The sequence below is a fragment of the Molothrus ater genome, chromosome 7 (assembly GCF_012460135.2).
Source record: "Molothrus ater isolate BHLD 08-10-18 breed brown headed cowbird chromosome 7, BPBGC_Mater_1.1, whole genome shotgun sequence".
NCBI classification, from domain to species: domain Eukaryota; kingdom Metazoa; phylum Chordata; class Aves; order Passeriformes; family Icteridae; genus Molothrus; species Molothrus ater.
The window spans coordinates 23,628,263-23,642,168 of NC_050484.2; the positions used below are offsets into that span (position 1 = coordinate 23,628,263).

The following is a 13,906-nucleotide window of genomic DNA, read 5'->3' on the forward strand; positions in this document are numbered from 1 at the left end:
CTGCTGCCGTGGGGTGTCTGCAGTGAGAGCAGGGAAGGGGGTTTATTTTTTTTGGGTGATATAAAGTGAGTGGGGAACAATGAGACCAGAACTACAGATTTGACCTTGAGTGCTGGGAGAAAACATAACACACAGTCTGTATAAAGTTTCCTCTTGAAGAAAAATAATAATAATAATAAAAATCTTTTTGTTCCTCCACCAGAGAAGACTGTAAAAATTTGCTCCTGCAAAGCTGAAGTGGATTTCACAGCCAGAGCCAGGTCATTCAGAAACTGTTGCCAGGTCAAGTTTTCACTTTGAACATTTTCACAGTTAAAGGAGGATCCGGAACGTGTGAGAAAACACAGCCCCAGATTTTCAACTTTAAACTGCTTGTTGCTTTAACTATAAGATGCAAGGAAGAGAGAAGGACTGGGGACACTGGAGTGGCAGGGTTTGGGTGATTTGTTTATCTAGAAAATTTGTGCATCTGCTCTTTTGAGTGAAGTTCTCATTGGCTTTTTTTTTCTTTACTCAATTTTCCAGCTGTGTAGCACAAAGCACGAGCAGGTCAACAGCTTTGCCGAAGATCACAGAGTGAGTCAGTGGCTCTGGAGAGATCAGAGCCAGGACCCCACTGTGTGCCAGCTCTTTGTGCTTCCCTCTGCTTTTAAAATTCATTTCAACCCCAGGTGCTAAAACAAGGTGAAACAGGACAAATTCCAGACTCTGACTTTGGCAGAAGCTTATGAAGGACACAGTGAAAATGCCACCACAATGCTGTGACACCAGAAACCACAGACTGAATGGTGCACAGCCATATTTATGCTTAAGGGTATGGGCACTTCCATGTCCTCATGACTTTACAGTAGCTTTTCAACCCACTGGCCCATTTCAACTCAATCTGACAGCACTGCAGGGTGCTCCAAGATGCAACATTTCTACACTTTTCCTGAAAACTGGCAACCAGATAAAGAAGAGAGCTGGAGATTAACTACCAGCTATAGGAAAAAGTGACTCATTCACAGCATTGGCCACCAGCAAACCATCCCAGAAAGAGCAGGGAGGGTGCAGGGGGGACAAACCAGAGGTTTGTGACTGCACTTGCACAAGGAAGCTAAAGAGGGCTGGGGCTCAAGCACAGGCATGGAACTGTGAGCACACTCCCCAGCACAGCTGTCACAGCATCTCCTAAGCCTTTGGATAGGGACCTCAGGCAAGAGACAGGCCCAGGCACAAGAGGGCTTACATCCTCATCTTCTGGGGTGGGGACACACACTCTGCAGTTCCATAGATATGATCTGTGACTTGGATCCTCCAGACTGACACTGAGTGTTCCGTCTTTTTCCTGACTGGACAATTAACCAATTAAAAGTCATCTCTGCCTTTTCTTCCAAATTACTATTTCTTTGTGCTCAGGTTAAACCTTTTAATTTCTGAAATGGATAGGGAAAAAATTTATTTAGAGAACTGTTTTGAGGTATTTGGGGGAAAAAAAAAAAAGCCAAGCTTGACTATTTTGCCAGAAGTGGATCTCGATTTGTTATTGTAGGGTCACTCGAAAGTAATGGCTGGCAAGGGTGAAAGTAATTTGCAAGCCCAGAGCTGCGCTGATTAATTGTGGCCAAGCTGCGCAGCAATAGTAGGGTCTTTTATTGGGAGGTCACCAAAGGGTACAGGGCTGAACAGAACGGATCATTACTGGAGGGCTGCTGGTTAATAGGAACTATAGAGCTGTTTATGAACAGGGGGCTCGGCTGGTCTGAACAGGATATTCATGAAGACTGTGCTACAAAATGCTTCGTTGTTGTGGTCATGCGCCCTGGGCTGCTCACATTCGTGGGTGCACTTGTGTGGGCATGTTCGGTTTATTTAGAAAATAAGGGCATTGAAGCACTTGTTTTCTGAGGAGGAAAAAAAAAGTACAGACTAAGAATTACTCCAACTGTGCAAATATTGAAGAGAAAGAAAGGAGAATGCCTCATTGTCCTTTTTACAAGTCTTTAAATGACAAAGCAAAGATGTGAGACACTGGGCAGAGCTGTGCTTGCCATCGCCTGGGGTCCCCAGCACAGCAGAAGGCTGCTAAACCAATAATCTTGCTTTCCTGACCTTGCAGCCTTCTAACAAATCTTTTCTACTTTAGCAGAATTGGTTTCAGAGAACTAGGCTGTGTCATCTGGTACTCTGGTAATATCCCCATTTAACAGATGCAAGGCCAAATCCCGCTCATGCTTCACTGGCAGAGTCCTATCACTTTTGGTGAGACTGCTCTGGCTGAGAGCAGACCACAACACTTTTCCCATTAATTTCATTCCCCCTTCCTACTGTGTCTGATTTTACGGTGCCCTGGAAACTGAGAAACCTGTATGTCCTCAGAAATTTGATGTACAGGAAATGTAGTCTCTTAACTAATCTTTTCCTCAACAGAGAGGGTTTTTTTGGGTGGTTTGTTTTGTTGAGTTTATTTGGTAGATCTTGCCTTTCAGTGCTCATGGAAACTGGTTATGGCAGAGAGGAAAAAGACTAGTGATTGTAATGCAGCAGCCAAACATCATGCTTGGTTAAAACTGTTGCCAGGCAGCTCCAGGAACAGAATTCCCAAGTCCAAACTTTATCTAAGGCCACTCTCCAGCAACCTCTTCAGGCAGAAGTGGTCCTTCTGGTTCATCACCAGCTGGAACAGATGCAGGCATGACTGAGCCTAAGACATCCCGTGCAGGCTGCAGCCAGGGCGACTGCAGCCACCCGCTCCTGCCTGGGCCCTGGAAGCTGCGCAGCCATCAGCCAAAGGCTCACAAGCCTGCTGGAAAAGCTGTGGACTCCAAGGCACAAAAGCCAGGCTGCTTTAGAGGAACACTGCCAACACTGAAGCAGTCACCACTTGGTCAACTGACCCTGGAAAGGACAGGATTTCTCAACATCCACCAAAACTCTCTCTGATCTGGGAACATCTCAGATCTTCCGCACCTAACTTCAACCACGAAATAGCTCCACAACTACTTTCAAATGGACAGCCAACTTTTAAATGTATAAGGACTTTTAAACGTATAAGATGGGATGGAGTCCGCAAGGACAGGCTATTGCATTCATATTTTTCATTTCTTCACGACAACGGTGGTGAGGCACTGGAATAGGTTGTCCAGAAAAGGGGTGGCTACCTCATCCCTGGAAGTGTTCAAGGCCAGGACGGGGCTTTGAGCAACCTGGTTTAGTGGAAGATATCCCTGCCCATGCCAGGAGGTTGGAATGATATAACCTTTAATGCCTCTTTCAACCCCAACAATTTTACTGTGCTATGACTCTACATGTGTCAGTAAAGTTGAGGAGGAGGTGACGGTCTTATACGACTCTGTGATCTCCAAAATCTTCCACCATTAGACTTGAAATATGTTTGGATTTTGGAAGGTTTCAGCAGAGAGTGTGGCATACAAGATCTGAAAACTCTGGCCATGCTTTGGAAAGATGAGATTTTAAGAGGCAGACAACAAGGACATCAAGAAATAGATGGGAAATCAGGCAATGTGCTATTCACAGACTGGAAGACCTCAGAACAGCATCAAGGATCTGGCAACAAGTAATGACTTCAAGCAGAGCTAGAGCACAGAGAATAGCTACAGGAGCCAGTCACCTGGGAAAGCTGCTACAGTAAAGTTTATGTTGGATCAGACTGTCCTCAGGGATTTCTGCAGGAAGATTGAAGAGGCTGCTGAAAACTCCGGAAAAAGAGTGCAAATGGGCCATAAAAATGAAGACACGTGGGAGGAATGATTTTTTTCCTTTGGCCGAAACTTACGCAGAAACTTTTGTTCACAGATAAAGTTCTTGTCCTGAGGAAGAATCCATCACTCTGGTATATGAATGCTGGCAGAGATGGCATCATTGCCAGAATGCTTGTTAACTGTGGTCCTTCCAAATGTGACCAAGAAAGGGTTCTCCAGCTTCCTTGTGTGACAGGAGAGGGAGATCCCTGCTCCTCTTCCTAACTGTTGTAAATTGCCTGCTCTTCATGGCACTGTGCTCTGAGTCTACCCTGTCAAGCTGGTCTACATTTGACTTGAGTCCTCAACCACCTGTTGCCCATTTTGCACTCACTGGTTCAATCTCAGGTTCCCATCTGAAATGTGAAAATTAACTGCCCTAGAGGAAGGCAAATATCTTAAGGCATCATTTATACCAGACTTGCTTCAGACAGAGGGATGGTGACCAAAGGTCCATGGATCTCAGAGGAATGTGCAGCCCACAGCTATGGAGCAGCTCTCCCAGAATTTTCTTTTGTAAGAGGGCTGTGCTTTCTTGCCCTGTTGCCATCACTGTCCTCTTGCCAAAGAGCACAGAGTTGGCTGGCATTTCCCTGGGACCATTGCAAGAAGAGCCCTCAAAGACGCGATGTCACGTGTGCTGGAGCATGCCTTCGGTCTGAGCGAGTTCCTGTCAGCCTGATATGCAGGGGAAATGCTGAATTTAATTCCTGATGCCAACACATGCATCCCAACGCAAAGATGTCACCCACTGGCACAAGTGTGTTGAGTCACAGCATTTCCCCAGGCTGCAAAAGCACAACACTCATATGCTCATATGCTGTTTACCAGCAAAGATCCATGAGGGTGCTGGCTCCTGCTGTGAGACCCATGTGCTTCACTCAACCTCACAGTGACTCTTCTGAGGAGTTAGCACCAATTCAAGGCATAAGTGGCCCTGACTTTCCCTCTCCCTCTCTCTTAGCCTACCTGTGCTTCTTAGCACAGCTGTGAAGGAAAATAGGAAGACTGCAGAGAAAGCTAACACATGCCCCAGGTTGTGAAACTTGGTTCACAGGAGGCTGTGGAGATTCCCTCCTCAAGAAAAGAAAAAGGGAGGAGTGCGGGGGGGAAAGAATAAAAATGATGGCTTGGACCAAGTTCAGGCCTTTGATGTGTGCTCTGAGTCTGGGAGCCCAAGATTTACTTGAACCTTGAAGGCCTCACTATTTCTGTGCTGGGCACAGACTCTGCTTTCCCTCAACTCCTTCCTGGATTGCTGCATCTGCTCTAATTTCAACTGTCTTTTTTAGGCATGTGCTCTAATACTACTTTTTATGCATCTAATTTAATACCACTTATTATTTCCTTTAACATTGGGTGAAACAATCCTTAGGGCCAGTCTCAAGCCCATGGACCAGTGTGTCCCACGGCTGTTCATCAGATGGTGGCAGGAACTCTTGCTGGGGTATCCATGAGCAATGCCAGACAGCAAGCAGGACAGAAAAGGGAGTCAGGATGCTTACTAGGGAAAACAACGGGAAAGGATGTGTTGCTCAAAGGGTGAAAATGCCTCCCCTCACCAAGGAGGTAAGGGAGTTAAGGGTAGCAGGCTGGCAGTGAGGCCCTTCAGCTTTTGCTCTGTGTACTTTTGCAATTACTGCACAAGTGAGAGAAAAGGGGGACCACTGCTGCAAGCCATCTGTCAGGAGTGCCAGGGAGATCTGTCCCTGGCTTACAAACACCACCTGTGTCTCTCTGCTGTGATGGCCATGCCTGTCTATCTTAAGGGAGCCAGCAACTGGAAAGCAGAGGAGGAAGATGGAAAAGGGGAGGTAAAAAAGCTGCTGGTTCTGGATGAACGGACGGACAGAAAATTATTGCCTTTAGAATCCTGGGGGACAGGTAAATTTCAGGGGAGGCTATAATATACCATAAAATTAATATCTCTAGCTGAGGCTGTGATTTGACACAGGCAGGAGAGTTATGAATTTTAGTTCAAGAGTCAGTATTATTTTAGTTGACCCTTGAGGATCAGGATTCACAAGCAGGAGGCAAAGTGGATGTTGTATAAAAACGTTTCCCCACTAGTAAGAGGGTGTTTCTGTTCTTCACTGAGGGGCCTGTGTAATACACAGTTTTAGGAAGGGCATTTGGTAGAAGACATAAAATGTATCACATTACAGGTGAGAATATGTGGGATCCAAAGTTTTGATGTGTCTGAAGTAAGACAGCTCTGAAAATTAAGGTAACTGGGTCAATGAAAAAATGTGTTTAATGCCTTTGAGGTTTTGCTTCTGATGAGTATTTGGGTCCTCACCCCTCTGGATAGGAGAGGGGGTGTCAAGCAGGAAATGTCAAGCAAAGGCAATAAGAGCAGAGAATAACCTCAGCTGCAGTGCAAGGGAGACACTTGTCAGGGATTTCAGCACTGCAGGAGACTGGGGAGGACAGTGGCCTCAGAAAGAGGCACCAGAAGAAGGAACTGGTTGGAGAAAAGCCAAGTGCCTTTTGACATCTCTGTTCTCTTCCCTAATTGCTAAACCCCTTTACATAAATAAATAAATATCCCCTGACACATGAGGAACAGTCTGACTTGTGAGAGCTACTCCAAATTGCTCTGTTTATCCACTAGATCCACCCGAGCAAGAGCATGCTCCCAGGAGATCAGAAGGAGACACAGCTCAGTCCAGAGCCACGAGAAAGCACCTCTTAATGCTTCTTTGCCTTGAGCAACAGCTTTAGACAATTACCCTCAGTCCTGCATCCTGCACCTCACCTCTGCTGTGCTCCAGACCATCAGGATTAACAAAACAAGGCACTGAAATTCAGCCTCAGAGGAGGCGGCAAATTGGCAAGCCAAGCTGGGACCTGCTTGTGGGAGCAAGCGCTGTCATTGAGGGAGTGAAGCCATCCACTCTCCCTGCACATGGTCCTCTCCATCACACTGGGGACAGAGGTGTCCCAGCAGCAGCTGCAAGTCACAAAGGATTTGTTGTAGAGAAAAAGCAAAGGCCAAAATACACACACAGGTTGCCCTGCAAGAGCTGATCCTCCTACTTGTCAGCAGTGTAACCGTCTGGAAAAGTATAATTATTATAAATGTAATTAATAGTGATCTGGGAAGATTATAACTTTCCCTATTCTTCTTTCTCCCTCCCCACCCCCTCTTCCAAACTTTCTGGTTGTGCTTATTTTGGCAACTCTAAAATAGTAATTTGATGCAAACTCTGGCCACAAATCCAATGGAGCTTGATAGGCTTTAAATGAGGGGAGGGGAGATAGGCAGGGGTGATGGCTTTAATAACTGTTCTTGGAGAAAGGCCATTGATGTGTTTCCATTACTCGTAAGAAAAAGAAAGCCAGAAAGAAAACAAGTGGTAGGACAGGCATTAGAAAATAACTATGAATAATTATAGAGCAGAGGTAAGGAGAAGTCCAGGGAATTACTTCAGGGATATAATCATGAGCCCACATCCAGGCCAGTTACTGGTGGCTGAGAAGAGGATGTATCCAAGCAGGGTTTGAGGGCCTCTCTGGTTTGGGACCATCTCCATCCAGTCTTGCATGAGCCCGCACACCCATCACAAAACCTGCTGTCCCCAGAGTCTCAGCAGGACCCTGAAATGCTTCATGCATTTCTGATCTTACAGTACTCTGCAGACCTTCAGGGATGAGGCTCCATGCATGTGTCTGGGATGGGACAGAGACAGGATATTTTCCTTGCCCATTGGGGAAACTGAGGCTCTAAGCTGCAGCCTGAGCCATTAATTTGCTGAGGACCTTAATTGTCCTTTGAATAATACAACTGCTCACTATGGGTATTTAATGAAGGCAGCTGCACACAGGCATCCCACCAGCAAAAAGCTCTGCAGGAACTCAAGGTGTGATAGTCACAGGCAGGAGAGTTCTCCCTATTTAAAAGGACTATAAATGGTAACAGCCAGCACTTGCTACCCACAGATCCCAGAGTAGTTTGGATGTTTCTGGAAACTTCTGCAGCACCTCAGCAGAAGGGACAGGAGAATTTCTGAGAACTCTTCAGGCTATAGGGATTATGTTTCCTCATCCCTAGAAAGCCTCCTAACCATCCATACCCACTCCTGTCAATGGTGCAGCCATGGTGTCAGCAGAAGATGCCGTAAAGACAGACCTTGTGAAAAGCATGGAGAGAGCACAGACCAGGGGTCATCTGCAACTCCATCCCAACTGCTGGCCTCATACCCATCCACGAGACTCTCCATGATAAATACATGTCCCTGGACAGGGGTTTTGGTGTGTTCCTGGTGGTAACACTGATTCAGACGAGAACATTTTCAGGCACATGGCATCACAAAAAGAGATGAAAAGCCTATATCCATCTTGGCTCATGCACAGAGCAGAAGGGAATCCAGAGTGGTTGAAAGATGAAAAAAGAAAAAATGAAATCAGCAGGGCTCCAAGAGGGTATTTTCATGCCAGCTCCTCCGGCACTATGCAAAGGTTCAGGAATGAACGTGCACAGAGCAGGCTTGGAGGGAGGTCACAGTCAGGAGTCATCTCCTCGAGATAAATACTCCTCACTGCTGTTCATGGGGCCAGCAGCAGGTACATGACCACTGAGGCAAAGGACATCCCACCTCCACCCAACACACCCTGTAAGGGACTTCAAGATTCTCAGTCAACTCCAAACACATTTTCTACCTTGAATCATTATCCAAGTACTCAGAAGATGTAAAACCTTACACAGGCAGAAAGAGTATCCTTCTTAGGACAACTCCTTCTTCTAGGAGATGTCCCTCTCCTGCCACAGCAACAATCTATTGTATTTCTGTGTCACCCATCACCATGGCACCCACATGCACAGCAAGGTTTCTAGAGCACCTGAGTCTATACTAGAGAGAGAAGGCAAGCCCCTGTGTTTTATTTCACTACAAGGTAAATAATTAGCCAATACCTCCAGAAGACAGCAGGCTAGGGCATCTGTTCAAGTTTCCCAGAGACCATCTGAATTTATACTCTTTCTTTATTTACACTACTTTTTCTCCTGGTTATTGATGATGTTTCTCATTTGTTTTTATTAGATGCAGGTGTTTTCTGCACTTCAGCTGGGAGCACTTTCCCTTTTCAGCCAATTTCAGATCTACTTTGTGTCTCAGTCACCTTTTGACTGTGATACTGGAGAGGCAGAAAAAGAGAGAAGGAGATACTGAGTTTTGCTGCCTCAGCAGATGTGTGTTAAAGTGTTTTAGTGATTCAGCCAGTGTCTGCCTGAGGCCAAAGGAGAGGCATTGTCTGAATCTAAAACAATTAATAACAAAAAAACAATGTGGGCAGCATGAAGCGGGGGAAGGTGGAGGTGGAAAGCGAGTGAATCACATGGATATTTCCAGCTTGCAGAGCACCTTGACAAGATCTCCAGCCACTTACAAAGACAGTCCTTTAAGTTCATCCTGTCCCCTCTGAGACACAAAAGCCTCAGCAGTCCTGTTGCACAGATAAGGGAAATTCAAGCTTCTTTTGCAACTCATCCCCGGTCATGGAGCACCTCTCCCCAGAGCCAGACTGCACTTTTCCAATGCCCCAGGGAAGCAGGTACATATGTGGCACCATGGCCATGGCACACATGGCCAGTGGGGCAGGAGACTCACAGCCCCACTTGTTGCTGGGCCATACACGGTGCTGTGAGGGGCACTGAACTGCTCACCCCACACCCAGGTCCTTGTGAGAGCCACCAGCAACACAATGACCTCTGCTCTGGCCAGGAAGGTGCAAAAGGGAACCTGTGTTGTCTGCTCATGATGAAACATCTGTCTTTTCCCTGTTAGCAGAAGAAATTAATTTTGTCCGTTCTCAGGCAAGAGGAATTTGTCCCCTGAGCTATTTCTGCCTCTATCATTTAAACATCCAGTATAGCCTTTATGCTTCAGTCCTTGTGAAAGTCTCTGAGGAAGGACCCCCTGATGCCCAGGACCTGATGTCCCTCTCTTACTGAATCCCCCCACTTTGCACCCCAAGCTGGCCGGTGTGGGCCACTGGGAGGTGGAGGCACCCCAGTCACCCGTCACCACTGGAAATCTTGGCAGCTGAGCCCTGATAATGTGAAACAGAGCCAACACGGCCCCGCAGAACACCCAGGCGCTGATCTGGTGGGGGGAGACTCCATTTCTACATGCGGTTAAAAATTGATACCCCCATGAGGCATGTTAGAAAGCAAAACATTGATGCTGTCTTCACTGGAAGCATCGGTTGCTTTGTTTTTTTAATGACACAGAAAGCTGCCTGCAAAGAGATAATTTCATTCAGCCTAGCCCTTGCTGGATGTGGAAGGAAGTCCTTAGAGGTGACTCTCCAACGTATCCAGTATGCCACCTAGCCCTCGCTAGCTCTACTACATCCACTGCTGCGGGATGGGCTGCGGGATCCTGCTGGGAAGGGGCTCCCTGCACCGAGCCGCGAACACTTGTTGGGGTTATCATCGCAAGCAAGAAGGCACTGTCCAAGGGAAGAACAAATATCTTGGGAAGAAATCACATTTTACTTTTGACACACAACGCAGTCTCCACGCAAAGTGAAATACTGTGCTGATATCTGCACCTCCTGCTGGTGTTCATCTCCTTCCGCACTTCTGTCTCAGACTTGTCCCATCAGTTCTACTTCTGTTGCTTGTCGTTCTTCCCTCCAAGTACTTTGCAGAAGTACTGGCTTTTTCTTTTTTTTCAGAACGATGCTTCAGGCTCCTGATTTCACAACTATTCTGTGTTTTTTAGTGCTTGCTCATGAAAAAAAATATACATTCTCCTCTATAAGCATTATTTTGCTAATGAGTTTCAGATCTAGAAAAATCAGACAGTGGTTCTGGAGGGAGAAGAAAAAAGTATCTTACTTTTGTATGTCATTCAGCTCCTAATCTTTTTTTCTTTATGTTCTTCAGTTCATTCAGCCTGAACTTTTTTTTTATGTTCTAAGTGCTTCCAAAACACACAGATTAGCCCAAACTGATTAAAGTATGTGTTCCATCCTCTTTATCATACCCAGGAAAGTCAGTGCTTTTGCATATTACTGAGATTATCATAATGAAGTGTAACATATCTGATATGTTAAGAACACTAACTGCTTTCCAAATAATTATTTCTCTTTTTGCAGCAGAGCTATATGTAACCCATGAGCCTATAGCAATGAAATACACTAGAAGACACTAACAGAAACGTTGGTTTCCTCTGAACGCTCTCTGTTCACTCCCTCGAAATAAGAGAGCATGTCTTATAAACATAAAACATGATTGTGATCTCCCCTGGAAGAGCACAAGCCAGGAGAAATGTGATCTTTGTTAGCTGCAGGCTCTCCTACAGCTCACAGCCAGCCATACGCTGCACACTGTCCTGTGGCTGTCTTATGTTGCCAGGGTAGTAGTGGGCGTTTTTTGGTGTCAGCAGAAGATGCCATAAAGACAGACCTTGTGAAAAGCATGGAGAGAGCACAGACCAGGGGTCATCTGCAACTCCATCCCAACTGCTGGCCTCAGTGGTTCAGTACAGGTGGCAGCCCTAAGATCCCCATAGCTGAGACTACTTTCATAAAATGGGGGGATACCTGCCAAGAGGGCACTTCTCATGGCTAAAATATTATCATCTTCTGCCTGAGGATACAACTCAGTTTCCAGGCAAGCTTTTGTGGATGAGCGTCCTCACAGGACAGCACAGGAGTGAAATGAGGGTGGCTGCAAGACAACTTCACCTGACCTGGGTTTTGGCCCAAGAGAAATTTCCCGGGCAGCCCTAAGAGCAGCTTCCCCTGGGATCCCTCGCAGGATCTCTGCCCCGTGGCAATCCAGCCGTGCCCAAGCCTCCCATGCCAGGGCTTGCAGCTGGGCTTGATGGAGGCAGTTCTCTACATGCCTCACCATTTTGTGTCTCGCAGGTAGGAGTGGGAGTGAAACCTCTCCTCCACCCCTCAGATACTCTCACTGTCTCTGCACCAGCTATTAATCAACGGGGCACTCTGTTTCTTACAGGGCAGATGAGAGAATTAGGAAAGCCACTTTTCTCCTGCCCTAAGCCCTCTCACAAAGTGTTTCCAGATCTCCAGGTGAGCAGTGCTCCCTTTCTGCCTGGTGGTATTTTCTGCAAAGCACCCATTCAGACCAGTGGCAGATTCTCATAAAAAACAGTGGCAGGATGCAATTAATATGCTGTAAAAGCCCTAAGTGTCAACTGGAGAAACCATTTTAAAGCACTTCAAGATAAAACCCCTGAGGAGTGCTTTTCTTACCTTAAAGGTGCCTTTTTTTCTTTTCTTTTTTTTTTTTTCAGTTAACTGTGATCGAAGCAGAGATTCAGGTAGTAATAAATAAAACCTCTGGAAAAAACTCTTGGTCGAAAGAAAAGCAAAAAACCACCCAACCAAACTTAGCAATGTTGTTTTCTTCTTTGGAGGGCAAGGGGTAAGAACAGGAGGAATTTGATCTTTACTACTGAGTCTGCATGGGGTAGAAAGGCAGTAAAACAAGGAACACCTGAGAGGTGCAAAGAAAGCCTTAAGTTGGAAATTTTGGAGAAGAAGGAGTTAATGCTTTTAAGCAACCATCCGTCCTCTTACCATAGATAAGGGTGCATTCTAGTGGCAAAATCCATGCAATGCAGCTGCACAGATGACTGATCTAAAAAGAAACCTGGGCAATATGAAGCTTTGGAGGAGTGTGTGCCTGTGTGGAAGGGGGGTTGACTTGAATCGCACATAAACCTCACTCAGAATTAGCTGAACCCTTTGAATTTCCCATTGCCCTGGTAGACGCCCCCGTGCTTGAGCTTCTGAGCAGACTCCCACCCTTGGTTCTGCTCACCCCCTGCTCCAGGTGTAACCCCTGAGCACAGCTGCGGGGGCTGCACACCCCGGGTTTGGAGATTCCCTCTCCTACGCTTCCAGCTTCCTTGCTCCTCGAGATGAATGAGAACTGAGGGAGGCAAGTGAGAAGGACCAGGGCCGGGAGAACTGTAACCCTGAGGAATGCAGCGGTGGAACAAAAGACAACAAACCCCAAGCTGCCCAGGACAGGGGATGAGCACTGCAAAGCGCTTTTTTTTTTTTCCCTTTCTTCTCCCTCCCCATTTTGTGCAGGGCAAGAGACAGAAGAATGAGCTAAAACGTGCAAATTGGACTTCACATGGCAAAATTCCCCTTCTTTTCTGGCATGCCCTAAGCAACAGCGAACTTTTCCAAAGAGGAATCTAACACAGTGCTTACAAGCAGCCCAGCCCTCCCTCTGCTCACTGTCCGGCCGTGTTAACCCTTGCTGTTTGGGGGTGTCAGGGGCGCACCCCGGCACACGGCAAAGCCTCACTGCGGTTTTAAACCTCGCCCGGGGGCAGAGGGAACGCGAGAGGAGGGCTGGGCACCCTGCACACACAAAGGCTCCTTCCTGGGCCGGGGCGGGCGACAGTAGCTCCCTGGCAGGCACCCAGCCATCTCCTCCCGCTCACCTTTGGAGCGCACGGGTGCTGCGCGGCTCCCAGCGCGCCGTGGGCTCCGCACCCCACCAGCACAGCGCACAGCACCTACCATCAGCCCCTGCTAACTCAATCTCCCTCTTCCTCTCCAAACTCAGAGCCCTGACCTCTCCCATCCAGACTCCCTGCAGCCCAAGCTGCCCTGCAACCCAACGGCAACCACTTTGCTGCTTTTTTTTTTTTTTTCTTAAACCGTGAAGATCTGAACTTCCCCCCCCCCCCCCCCCCACCCCCCGCCTTCCAGTCCTCGGCTTCCCCTTCCCCCTCCTCCTCCCCTTGTCTCTCCTCATAATATTATCCTTGATCACTGCCCGGGGTTTGAAGCCCAGAAGTCAGGAGCTGCGCACCCCACCCCCACGGCCCGAGCGCGCACTGATAGGGCCCTCGCTGCTGGCACCTAGTCAAGCTGAGGTGTCATTGGGATCTCAAATTGCAGCGAGGGGCTGGCAGGCAGCCAGAGGCAGTCTATTTAAAAGACAGCCTGTTCTGCAGTATTCAGTCTCTTTAGAAACTTCTCCAGGGGAAAAGTGTTGGGAGATCTACAAAGTGGATTTTTTTTTCCTCTTTTTTTTTCCTTTCCCCCTGATTTTTTACCGCTCCTCTGCCGACTTTGCAACAAAACACTCCAACTTTGCAGAAAACTTTTTTTTTTTTCACTCTTTTGGTCTTTTTTTTTTCTTTGCAAATCTTGGAAGAGGAAAG

At 47.1% G+C, this 13,906-nt stretch overlaps 1 long non-coding RNA gene across 1 annotated transcript in view; it reads right to left on the reverse strand.

Moving 5' to 3' along the window:
* Positions 1-13,906, reverse strand: part of LOC118688663 (uncharacterized) — a 31,672-nt gene that overhangs the window by 16,309 nt on the left and 1,457 nt on the right. The window lies entirely within an intron of this gene.